A 13,055-nucleotide genomic window follows, 5' to 3' on the forward strand; every position below is an offset into this window, starting at 1 on the left:
ATTGGTCTAATGAATCATAGCCTATTAGACAGAGAACGAGTGTTGTGCCCACCTATGTTCTCCTCTCTTTAATCATGTGTTGGAATAAAGGAATTATGGGGTTTATTGCATCAAATTTGTCTGTGCATATCCAAAATGGAAACTGTGGTTCAGTCTTGATGCTACAAACCAGTTCCATATCCTGGTTTGTAGTCCAAAATTAAAGCATAGTTTCCCAGTTCAGATGTTAAGGGAAATGTTTATTTGCTTACATAATTCCTGGCCTTTCATACAGTTTGATGAACCTCAGAAATATTTTATTCCAACACATGAGGAAAGAGAGGAGAGAGGCACAGCATTCACTCATTCTCAGTCTGGTTTATTACTTCAGGACTATTACGTTTATTTTATCATTTATAATTATTTATTTAGATGCATTTATATACCATTTCATATTTCAAAAATATCTAAGCAGACCACACCATACCTCTTAGGCAGACCAGGAATATACCTGGACTAAGTCATAGTGGTGCCCTGACTATGGTTCATCCCATCTGAAGGCTCTGTTAAATAGTTATTTGATACCTATTTCGTCTTCTAGAGGAATTGTTTACAGCACAGAGCAAGATAGATTCCTCTAGCTCCAGTACTCCACTACTATAAATTGAGATTCTTGGTATTAATCAGTGGCCATAGAAAAGTCTACAAGCAATAGATAACCTTAAAACCAGTTTTCACCTGTTACGTAAAAAGTTAAATATGTCACAAAGCAGATGAAGACATACATCTTAAATGCCATCATAGCTCTGCTCAGCCTAAGCTGTCAGCCTTAACCTACTTCCTGGAATAGCCTCACTGAAGTCCATGGGAATATTTCAGAACAAGAAGTATAACATCGGAAAGTACTTCTATCCATAGACAAAGAAAGCAATGGAGCCTTCTTAAGTGGATTTCCCATCGCAGCAGAGCTATAAAGTGTTGATGGATATAGCTTATCATAAGTGAAAATAGCCTTGGACTATAAAAGATGGGAGTGGAACCTTCCTGTGGTGTAACAAGGACTGAAATGTGTAGAGCATAGCATCACTCTCAAGTGGGAAGCACTTGAGGGACAAGGGAGCAAGTCTCTCTTGAGATTGTCATGGAAGAAGGACACCAATGGTTAGAAAGATACCATTTTGGATAAGGACTCTGGCAAACTAAGAAGAATGCAGCTGATGTATGGAAGACTTTCATTTTTTAAAAAAAACATTAAAAATTCCTTAGCATAATTTAAATGTTCACACTTAAAATGTACATTGTTCAAGACAAACAGCCTGGAGTTTGCCGACTCTCCTACTCAGGTTTCCCAATATACTACAAAGCAGGAAATGACTGGCCCTGTTACTGGAGGTAATATACAGCCTTCATGAGTAGTACCAATCAATAGCCTGAACCTCCAGGACTATTGTCTTATTCACCTTTAAAGCTGTCCAAGTTGGTGGCTGTTACTATGTAAAGTAACAGCTACTCAGCTGTTACTTACACCGAAATGTTCATGGCCTAAACAGGGTCACCTTAGCTCAGCCATTAAATCCTAAACAATAAGACTGTGTTGTTGTTGTTTTTGTTGTTTTTGTTGTTGTTGTTGTGCTTCTTAATTTGAATCAATGAACAATAATACCTGCATGGTCAAAATATCTGCACAGCTTTTCTTCTTTCTGGAAAGTGATAATCACTCTATGAAAAAATCCTATGGTGATTTTGAAATGATTTTTAAAAAATAAAATGCTAAGGATACAATACTTGGCCAGGCATGGAGGGATATTCGCAGGACTCAAGAGGGCACTGTTCCTCTCCTTGTGCCACCCCCTCTGTTTCATCATCCTCACCCAAGGGAATACCAAAGATTGGAAGGTCTGTATGTATGTCCAATACCCCATCCAGCTGATAAGAGCCATGCAGTCAAGCTCAAACCTCTTCGTATGTTGAGCTTTGCAGATGGACTGAGGGAGAACAATAGGCCTGAGTACCTATTTCCTCCAAATGTAGGGGAAGTGGCAACCCAAAGTGGCTTACAACCAACCAACCAAACCTTTTGTAGTGTGCAAAGGTTTTTTGTCTGTTGCTCAGCAGAAGATTCTATGCATTGTCAGTTTTCTATGAAATTGGTATTTTCTGGTGCCCATGGCAGATTCTTAATTTCCAAATGTGACCCTAGGTTAGTAAGGGATCCCCACCATAATGTTTCTTCATGGGCTAAAGGGAGTATAAGAAGGAGGGTAAAGTTCAGCAAAGGAGGGACTATCACCACTGAGATAAGCACTGAGATTCTCCTTCAAAGTGGTTGCTAATCTTTTGTTGGTAGACACTACATGGTGTCCCAGTAGGATAGTGGGTTTTTGTGGGGGTTTTTTTATGCAGTGAAGGTAACCTGGGGACAGATAAATTTTAAAAGTATTCTCATTTCTCTCTTTAACCCAGAGATTGGAAACCTGTGCTCCTCTAGATGTTGTTGGATCTCAACTACTACCAGCCCCAGCCAGCATAGCCAATGGTCAGGGGTGATGGGATTTGTAGACTAACAACATCTGGAAGGCCACGGATTCCCCAGCCCTGTTTTACCCCATGGAGAGTCAACAGTGCTACCCCACAATTTCAGCAGTCCCTGATCCGCTGACTTGCCCTAACACACCAGATGTGCACATTCAGCATAGACTATATGAGTACGTTGCAGATATTTATACTTTTCCTCTTATAATTACAGGCTTGTTACATGACATTTGCTTTCTACAGGGAAATAAATGTATAAAATAGTAAACAGATACAATTCCTTGTTAATATAATAAAGCTTTTAAGCGAAGGCTTCGGATTTCATTGCAAGACTTGTTTTGCGGAGAAACCTAAGCTGCTTCAAATTTGCCTTGGCAGATGCAACAGTGGTGACTTGGCTATAGGCTTTGCTAAACTCACACCATTTGCATCTGCTTTCCTTTTTATTTGGTGGTTTAATTAATCCAGGAAATGGGAGCCTTCCTCTTCCATGCCAAGCATTATCAGCTGTGGAAATGACCCTCATGGAACTTGCCCCTAATTAATATAGGCATCCCTGATTATCATTACCCATTTTCTTTCTTCGTTTAGTCCCATCCTGTGTTTCATCATTGCAATCAATGTGACTTACAAAATAGCCTAGTGAAATATGAATGATCGCTTATACATGGAAGCTGTTCTAAGCCTTCTTTGCAAGGAAAATCACAGGAAAGGAAGATGAAAGTGATTCATTTCTGCAGACCAGGAGTGCAATAGCTAAATGACACAATGCAATAATACTATTGATTCAGAATACTTCAAACAGTGCTTCAGACTAAGGAAGGAAAGCATAAATTTCAGGAAAAAGCAGCTGATTTGTATGATTGCTTGTTTTAAAATTCTTTAGCCAAGCCATTTAAGTTATTACTCCTTCCATGTCAAGTGGAAGAATGCTTCAGAAAATGAGACAAGTTCAGACAAAAGGTGATGCCTGGGGAATCAGATGTGACATAGGTTTCATGAGATGCAAGGCTGAACCTTCACAGGGTTGGCGCTGCCTTTTATCTTTCAATAGCAGATAAATTGGATAACTCAGGAGTTCAAGGAGTGCAAATCTCTCTGATGACGCCTTAGAAATGATGAACTTGTCATCTCGGCATGACGCTCTTTTCCCCAGCCTCCTAGGTCAAACATTCTCATCCTCCCCATAGCTGCTTCTGTGTCTGTATGCTGACTTCACTGCCCTATTTTTTAAAAAAGCAGATCCACACTCACAAAATTAGATGTGTAACATAAAATATTTGATCCTTAGCTCTCACACTGATGACACTCCCACAAAATTTGACAGGCATTTTCCCTATAGGAGATAATCAAGTTTAGCTGCTGGCTTGTAAAAAGCATTGTAAATAAAATCTTTACATTTAAGCCCCTTGCTGAAAAAATAAAGTCTGTACATCTAGCCTGCAATAGCTAGTTCAGTCACCAAAGCTAAAAGGAGAAACAAATATCCAGACACTTAAAAAAAAAAACCTATAAAATAGCATATTAACACGATAAAATAGTGTGCCCCTCGCAGTCCACTCTGTAATTAAGTCAAAATGAGTACGGCCAAATTACACAGAATGTGGGGGACCCAGGACACAACCTTGAAACATCTTTTTGGACATGTAAAAGCGCCTGCTAGGTACAAGGGTCAGTGGAAACAATGGTGCTTGCAAATAATATGCTTCTCCAACATTTCTCTCCATCAAATCTCATATTACGCCTGCTTTTTCCAAGCATGGTTCAGGAGCAGGATTAACACTCCCTACCCCAGCACACAAGGCAACATCTCACAGCTTACCCCAGTGGCTGCTTTAATGTATTGGCTTTGAGCGGAAGCCTACATTGCTAGGAAGAATTACAAAGTAGTACATTGCTCTGACATCCAAATGAGGTCTTCTCATGTTGCTCAGGCCAGCTTACCCCCACCTCTTTTCCTTTTTTTTAAAACAAACTTTATTGAAGTTAAAATATGTACACAAGCACACAAAAAGATACAAAGAAAACAGACATTAAAAGCAAAAAGAAAAGAAAAAAGAAAAATAAATACATAGATACATAAGTACAAAGAAAAATTAATGATATCCAAATAAAAATATCAATAACCATGATAAATAATAGTAATAATAAATCGCAATTCAAATAATAAATAAATTAAATCATAGCATAACATAAATCATAACATAACGTAAAGCATAACGTAAAAATTCATATCAAGACTTAAATCACATCAAAAATGAAAGCAAAATCTGTATTCTAATGTGTAAATTTAAGTGTAGATTAACCCAATTATTAATTCCTGTATCTTCTTGTAATACTTATGTTTCATGAGCGATAAGCTCATAATCCGTAGATTCATATATACACAAGATATTCCTACATAATCACACTTCACCTGCTAACCGGCTTCCGCTTGTCCTTTTCCTGTGGGTGATGAGAATAAGAATGTAAGAGTCTGCTGAACCAGGCCAACGGTCCAGCTAGTCCGGCATCTTGTTCTCCACAAGCAGGACCTGAGCACAAGAGAACACTGCCCTTCTGTGGTTTCCAGCAGCTGGTATTAAGCTTAAAAAGGGTAGTCTCCAGGGCTGGAGCCAAACACTCTATCATCTCCCTATTAGTTCTCTCCTGGCTCATGGCTTATGTTGGTTGTCTGGCAGCAGACTCCAGTTTGAGAAGCAGTCTTGGAAAAGTCCTTTGCAAAGGTCTCTCAGGCCTAGTACTTGAATCTATCTCTTCCACAGCATTTGCTGCAAGTTCTTCTGATGGCCCTGCTTGTCTAAGTCAGAGCTGCTATCTAGAGTGGGGGACCACTTAAAAGATAATCAAGCCTACTTATTTCCAAGTAGATGTGAGTTGCAAGCTACAGCTCTCCGTTACAAAGCTTTGTGTATGTTCTAGTGCACGCAATGTCAGATTGACCCAATAGGCAGTAGAGATGACTCAGAATTCCAGTGGGTCGGAAAAATCCTCAGGGAGGTACACATCTCTGCCGAGATTTGCTCCATGCAGCTGTATGCAACAAGCAAGAGCAACACAAGCCAGTGTAACACTCTGGAAAGAAACATAATCACCCACCACCATTGCTAGGAAGGGGCAGGGGAGAGTTCTTTTGCCCTAGACAGAAAAATAATTTGAGTTAGCTTTCAATGTGCATGTGGAGCTCCTGTAAGAAACTGTTCCCCCCTCTTTGTGATAATAGGATTTTCCAGACTCAACTGCCATCAAAGCCTACTGGTAGTTTGCCTACAGGAATGAATCAGACTGTCTAAAATGGGTTATTTCCATGATGGCATTTGATTTCTAAAACCTTACAGGCCCCTGCTACAAACACATCTATACAAATATGTTCTTTCAATTGTTGAAAGGATGATTCCTTCCCTTTTATCTCCGCCTTTGATTCTTGTTAATTTTTTGTTGAATTCCATGCATCTATCCAACACTCTTAGGCCTATGCCACACATACACCCTTATTGGCTCCCTTATTGTGTGTTTGCATTATGCCAGCTTCTCTGCCACCTCGACCCTCCCCCTCTCAATAAGCAACAGCAACCCACCTGCCAGGAAACTAGCATAATGGCTCTGTCTCATCCATCAAACTACCTGTGTTGGGCCAGTGGTCTGACTCCCTGTAAGGCAGCAAGTACATACAAGTTAATTCATACTGTACACATGACAGCTATCTCTTAACATACACTGCAGTTGCATCTAGTTCCCAGAGCAGCATAACGTCCATATAAAGTCCATGGATGCATGCTTCTGGGTGTGTGGCTGGGATGCAATCTTCACATTAATGTATTTAAGATAGTTGTAACTAGCATCTCCAGGGCTGAGACATTCTCCAGTAAAACAGACAATAAACCAGTAAGTGCTCCTTCAGGTGGGCATTAAGAATTCATTCATAGTGTAAAGCAGAATTTAGACAGTTATTGTTTAATTTCTGAATCCCTTCCACCTCCTGATGTTCAACAAAAAATACAGGAAGAGTCGAATTGGCATTGAATTACCTACAGCCTTAGTAGGTTTTGTTAATTCTTCCTGCCTAAAATAATTATGTAATACTTCACTTACAGAAAACAGATGCATTGTGTTAGCAAAAATGTAGCATGGCCTTCAGCCAAGGGAACTATTATTCTTACCTGAAGTAGTGCTGCTCTGTCTTTATCCCTTTGTGTTTGCAGATTTCAACGAGAAGTCACATCCTCTTGACCTCAAAAATGTGTGCAGCAGAACATTCAAACACCTGCAGGAATAGAGGATGCCTGTCTATTGTTAGCAGGCTTTGTCTGTTATTAATTGAAAGTCTGAATCTCCAGTGAAGAGGAATGCTCCCGTCTTGAGGGGAGAAAGAGTTTGTCAGAGGAAGAGACAAGTATTGTTTTAAGATCACGTTTTATTTTTCATTCAGAATTGCTGCGGGTTTTCATCATTCCTGCAGGTGGTAACACACCAGCTGCTATTTAAGCTGTGCATGTTGACACATAAATCATATTAGAGTGACCTAAAGAGACTATAATCAAATCTGCATTGAAAGAAATGAACTTAAAATGGCACATAAAGAGAGAGGAGTCTCATAAATATATGTAGCCTTATTGCAACCTTATCGGTTTATTTATAAGAAATCTATCCTGCCTTTCCACAGAAGACCCCTTAGGCAGCTTACAAAATTTAACCACATGAAATCAGAATAAAAAACAATTAACAATGCAATCCTATACAGATCTACTCCAGGTAAGTGAGTATAGGACTGCAGCTGAGAATTAAAAAAAATCAGAATTCAAAACAGCAACTTAATAAGTTTCACTTAAATGGGCTGAAATGGCCTAAGGAGTTGTAGTCCAATAGCAACTTGAGGTCCAACCTGGTGTAAAAGACAGTAAGTAACAAAGTATGGAGCTGTAAATATGTCTGGGAAGGCAATTCTTGGTCAAAGTGCCACACTCAATTCATCTCTGAAAGTGGGGTCACCCAGAGCAGAGTATCCATTGATGACTTACTGCCAGTATTGTTCTAATGCAAGGCTAGCTTCTCCATTATACATAACAGACAAATTTGTCTTCTCTTCATGACTTGGGGTCCCTTCCATCTCTACAATTCTAAGACTGCCTTTGGAGCTAACCAAAGTTTTGTCTTCCTCTTGCTGGCCAAAACCTTTAGAGCAGGCATGGGTAACCTACTTTAGAGACACTGCAGAGGAGCTCTGCAATAAATTTCTAATCCTACCACATAAGGAAGCTGACATAATCTTATGTCAGCTTCTTATATAAGATCAGGGATTCATAGGGGCAATGCCATCTCAGAAGAAGAAATTGCTTTTACAGGTGCCAGGAAAGCATTGCACTATGAACTGAAGTTTTGCAGAGAGCAAAATTCTTTTTTGTGTGTTTTCTGGTGGTCATTGCTGGAATATAATACAATTGCTTTTTATGTTGCTGCCACAGGAGAATACAAGGTGTACCTCTTTGAATTGTCTTAGGTACACATATTTCATATACAACGAAAATGAAATACTTTTTATTTTGTTTTCCCCCTCCCAACAGCTATTCATAGGTCTAACAGCATCCCCTGCGATTTTCTTGCTGATCCTAATTCTAGCCTTTATAAAGATCTGATCATATACAGGTTTTTTGCCTGAGGTGCTGAATAATTTCCATTTCTTTACTCAGTGAAGATCTTTTGTGTAACTGTAATCTTCCTCTAATCCCTTCTCAGGTGACACCCAACCAGTAATCTTCTGGGATCTTTATAGCTTATAAAGAAAGGCTTTGTGCATATGCAATTCCGTGTTGACACAATTAAAAGAGTTGTTTTCCTCTTTAAGCATCTGCATCCCTTTAGTGAGTAATATGTTCCCTTTGGACCATTAAGATGCTTCAAGGCATCCCTGACCTGACCTCTTTTTGAAGAAGTATGCCTGAGGCTTGTGGTAGCTCCCCTGCCTTAGTTTGCTACATCTTGTTTAAAAAAAGAGAGAACGGGAAATTACAACAATGCAGAAAGAAAAGGGCAAAAGTTGACCCATGGGAAAGAAACAGTATGAGGAAAGAATTAACAGTGGTGTTCCTGCTTGTTAATATAAGACATCTCTACTGTTCAAAAGCAAAAGAAGAAGGGAAACCAAAACAAAAAAAGATGCCCCTCTTTACATGTAACTGCTCTGCTTTAATAGCAGGAGCATCAAAGGATGAAACAGTATTTCAGGATGCTCAAATATCACTAGCAAGGGTCATAAAATGTCACATTAGAATTGCATAGTAAGAACAGAGACAGAAATCAATAAATAGAAAGGTATCACAGTTTCTGTGGAGTGTAATATTGCAGGAAGAGAAAGAAAACCTGCAAGTGAATCTATGGGAGCTAATTAGGTATATTCCAAACAAACAAACAAACAAAAAAAGCAGATAGATTATGTTGTCTTTCCTCTAGATGAGGGGTGAGGAACGAGGCTCACACTTCTTGCTGCAGAGCCCACTGCCAACAGTCTCTGCACCATCACCTCCCCACCTGTTTGTCTTTTCCCTACCAGCACAGGGGACAAGTGCTGGTAGGGAGAAGGAGGAACAGCTGCCATTGGCTGGTGGTTTGCATGCCTGCCCATGCTCTTCCTAGCGAGTGCACATTAATACTGGTGAGGAGGGGGAAGAACTGGTTGCAGCTGGTTGCCATGGCAGTAGGGAGATGGTGGTTGGCTAGGGTTGCCCCCTTTTCAGGCAAAATAAAGGACAGGCCGGGAAAAATATGGGATAGATCAGGAGGAAATGGGGGGGGCCTAAATATTACATTACCATAACCTGGTGCAGAAATGACTTCAAAGCAATCCATTACTCTCTCCCTCTCTCTTGCTCTCTGATGCTGAGTCTCTGTCTCTGACCCACCCCCACCCCCACAAAACCCGAGACTCCACCATAGCAGCCCCATGCACTGCAACTCACCCTCTGCCCACTCAAAAACTCTCTCAAACTCCTCCTCCTGGCTCTATACCACCCTCTGCCCACATCCTGTGATGACTCTTGCTCTCTCAGCTCTCCTCCTCATGGATCCGCTCTCTGTCCACACAGTTTGGAAGAGAAGGAGAAGAAGCTTGAATATGTGGAAAAGGCATCCCATTTGAAGTCCAAACAGGACAGGTGATGTTGCTTTTCTCCCCTCCCAAAAAAAGGACGATCATGTTCTTACTGTGGGATCACCCTGACAGAGGGGAGGTGCAGAGAGCGTGTCCTGCCCAAGGACCCTCCAAAACTTGGAGCCACCCTGCTTGTCTGTATCTGACCTATAAGATACAGTACTACAGTATGAGGGAGGCTCTGCAGGGTTCCAATATGACACAACTAGTGGGTGGGTGGGTGGGTGGTACTTGGCAGTAGTAGTACAGGAACATTATCTGACGTATCATCACATCAAGCAAGGATGGGAACCCTCAGGTGAGCAAGGCCTGCAGAACCTTCCAATCCAGTCTGCAGTGAGAAGTCTTCTGAGATTCTGTTGCTGCATCTAATCTCCTTATAGCATGGCAGACTTTCAGCCTACCTGCAGTTTGCAATATGCCCCCACCTCTTGCCATCTCTGTGTGTATATGTGCGTGCAGTAGAGGGGTTTGTAGAGCATCACAACATGGTAGACATCAAGACAGAGAGATCTGGATGAGAAAAGTATTGAGGGCAAGACTAAAAGGTACAAGAGATCAGGTGAAAAGAAAACCATCTAACGGAGGGGGGGGAATTCTGTCTCCATCCTTTTTTTCCTTTTTTGTACCATGAGGAAACATTCTACAAATGTCAAAAGGCAATCATTGCCTTCTCGTTTTGGTGGGTTCGAAGAAAGGTTGTGATCCTGTAATAAATAAATAGCATCTTTCCAACAACAAATGTTTGCAAATGGCCACCAGAGGGCTCTTGTGTACCGTATAAACAAAATTCTGTGCTGAAGTGCCTGTGGTGGGTTTCATTGTTATTCCATCGACCTGCATTTCGGTTTACTTGTCAGAATATTGCTCGAGATTGTCCCTCCAAGTAGCCCACCAACAACATGCACATCTGTCACACCATATAAATAACTCAAAACAGTGCATTCCAGTTATTACCACATAAATTCCCCAATAGCCACTTTATGTAACACGCTAAGCTGATTTAAAGCAGAACATGTCTTCCCCTCACCCAGCTACTTTTATTACAAGGGAAATTGGCTATTACAGGTTCATTATCACTGCCTCAGGTGAGATGCCCCATTTTCTCTCCAGTTACCAAACTGATGGCACGCATAGACAATTCTATTTTTTTTTCTTGCTACTGGCAGACTCATGAGAAAACATATGGAGCATTCGTTGCCGGGAGAGATGTTGATATGCCAGGCTGGTTGCTCTACTTTGTAAATGAAGCAAAATAAAAACATGGTGTACATATAGGATCCCATCTCTGCAATAATCCAGTCTTCTTCTTGTTTTACCTTTCACATGGTCAGCCACAGGTTTTTGCAAATCATTTTGTGGTGTGTCCGCCCTTTTGTACCAACTCACGTTGAAGCCCCAGATACAGGGTCAGTGTCAAGTATTGAAATCAGGGGACACCTGTCAAGGCACATCTCCAAAAAGGAGAGCCCTCTGACCCTGCTGTCCCTCTTGCTGCTGCTCCCTGTTCACCTTCCCTCTCCAAGTGAGGGAGCAGTCATATAAGTGATGAAAAGCAGCATCAGTCCCTTCCAGATACTGCCCAGAACAAAACAACAAGTGAACACGGCCACAGCAACAGCGATGAAGAAGAGGTGGTGCTACCCAAGGATGGGGGCTGCTGAAAGCATCTTCTTTGTGCCCTCTTCCCACAAAAAAAAACCCCTGTCATATGTTCTGTTAGCTTTATTTTTCACCTTGTTGACTTTGGCCCTGATCTGTCTCAGGCTCCCTTCACCGGCAATTTGCACAAGAAAAAAAAAATCAGTAAATGGGAGTTCCCAATGCATATTACAAGCACAAAGCTATAAAGCGCCTTCTCCCCCATGGTAGGGTCCTGATCTGGCTCAGGCCTCCCACATTGGCAATACATGTGAAGGAAAAGGTCCACACTCAAAGCAGTGGTGGGGAAGCTCTAGCCTATATAAATAGTTGGGCCTGTCAGGCTTCACCATTTGGCCCAAACTGCTCAGTTGGTTAAAGTGTGATGCTGGTCTGGTCACGGCAAGGTTGCAGGTTTGAGTCCCTGTAAGGGACAGCTGCCTATTCCTGCATTCCAGGGGATTGGACTAGAATCCTCACGGTCCCTTCCAAGTTTTTGATTTTATGATCTATGGACTCTGCCTTGTATCCGTAGATATATATGACGTCAGGTATGGGACAAGAAAAGGAAAGTGGGGCCAAAGGGATTTGGCAGGCACCATCGATATGCTGTTCACCAGCATGGGCAAAAATAGTTTACCTGAAATCATGGTGATGTCATGTGATTGGCAGGTAGCTGGCTCCACCTGCCTGTCAAACTAACTTATGGGGGTAGATAAGGATCCAGAACACTCCTGACTTAAAGGTGCAGCTGTGTAGCTGGTGTAATGTGAGGATCTTCTGTTCTAGCAGTGTGGGGAGAGTTACTTTAAAATGCCACTTGAAGTGCCTCTTGGGAGCCCAATGGCATTAAAGGTAGGATGGAGGCTACACTGCATAACCCAAGGGAACCCAAGTACTATATCGTAGAAATCCAGATTGTGCTCAACCTCAAAGCAAAAGTGACCTAAAACTGGTCACCGTATTTTTCACTCCATAAGACGCACCTGACCAAAAGACGCACCCAATTTTTTAGAGGAGGAAAGGGGGAAAGCCCTGGTTGTGCAGCTCAAAGTTGTGCAGCTTCTTATGCAAATGGGAAAAGCCCCATTGGGGGGGGGATCCGCTCACAGTTGTGCAGCTTTTTTTGCAAAGGGGGGAAGTTCCATTTTTGAGGATCAGCTCAAAGTTGTTGGGCTTACCTTGCAAAGGGGGGAAAAATCCTGTTTATGGGGTTCAACTCACAGTTCTGCAGCTTCTTTAGGAAAGGAAAGGGAGCCATTTCTACAGTTTCCAGACAGATAATCTAATCAGCCAGTCACATGTTGCTGGGAAAACACAACAATGGAGGCCTGGGCAAGGGGCCGGGCTGGGAAGGGAGCTAGCCTCTCTTATCTCCCTCCCCAATCTCTTGCAATCAGCTGCTGAGCGGGTTCCTTTTAACACCATCTTTCCCTCTTGTTAGCCTTTAGCTCTTTCTTAAAAAAAGAAAAAAAACACAGTCTGCTTTTTGCCGCTGGGCAATTCGGCTCCAGGGACCATGCATTTGCCCCACAAGATGCACAGACATTTCCTTTTACATTTTAGGAGGGGGAAAGTGCGTCTTATGGAGCGAAAAATACGGTAATTAAAAAAATTTGTTCTGAACTAGTTTCTACATGTTAAGGAAGTCTTTCCATCAGTAGACTCTATACTGTTGCTAAGAGGCCTATTGCTTTTGAAGGGGTGTTTATTCAGTGTTTTCAAAGCCTTCATTATGAAATGCGATTTGCAAAGGTTT

This window comes from Zootoca vivipara, chromosome 10, assembly GCF_965207765.1.
Source record: "Zootoca vivipara chromosome 10, rZooViv2.hap1.1, whole genome shotgun sequence".
Taxonomy (NCBI): Eukaryota; Metazoa; Chordata; class Lepidosauria; order Squamata; family Lacertidae; genus Zootoca; species Zootoca vivipara.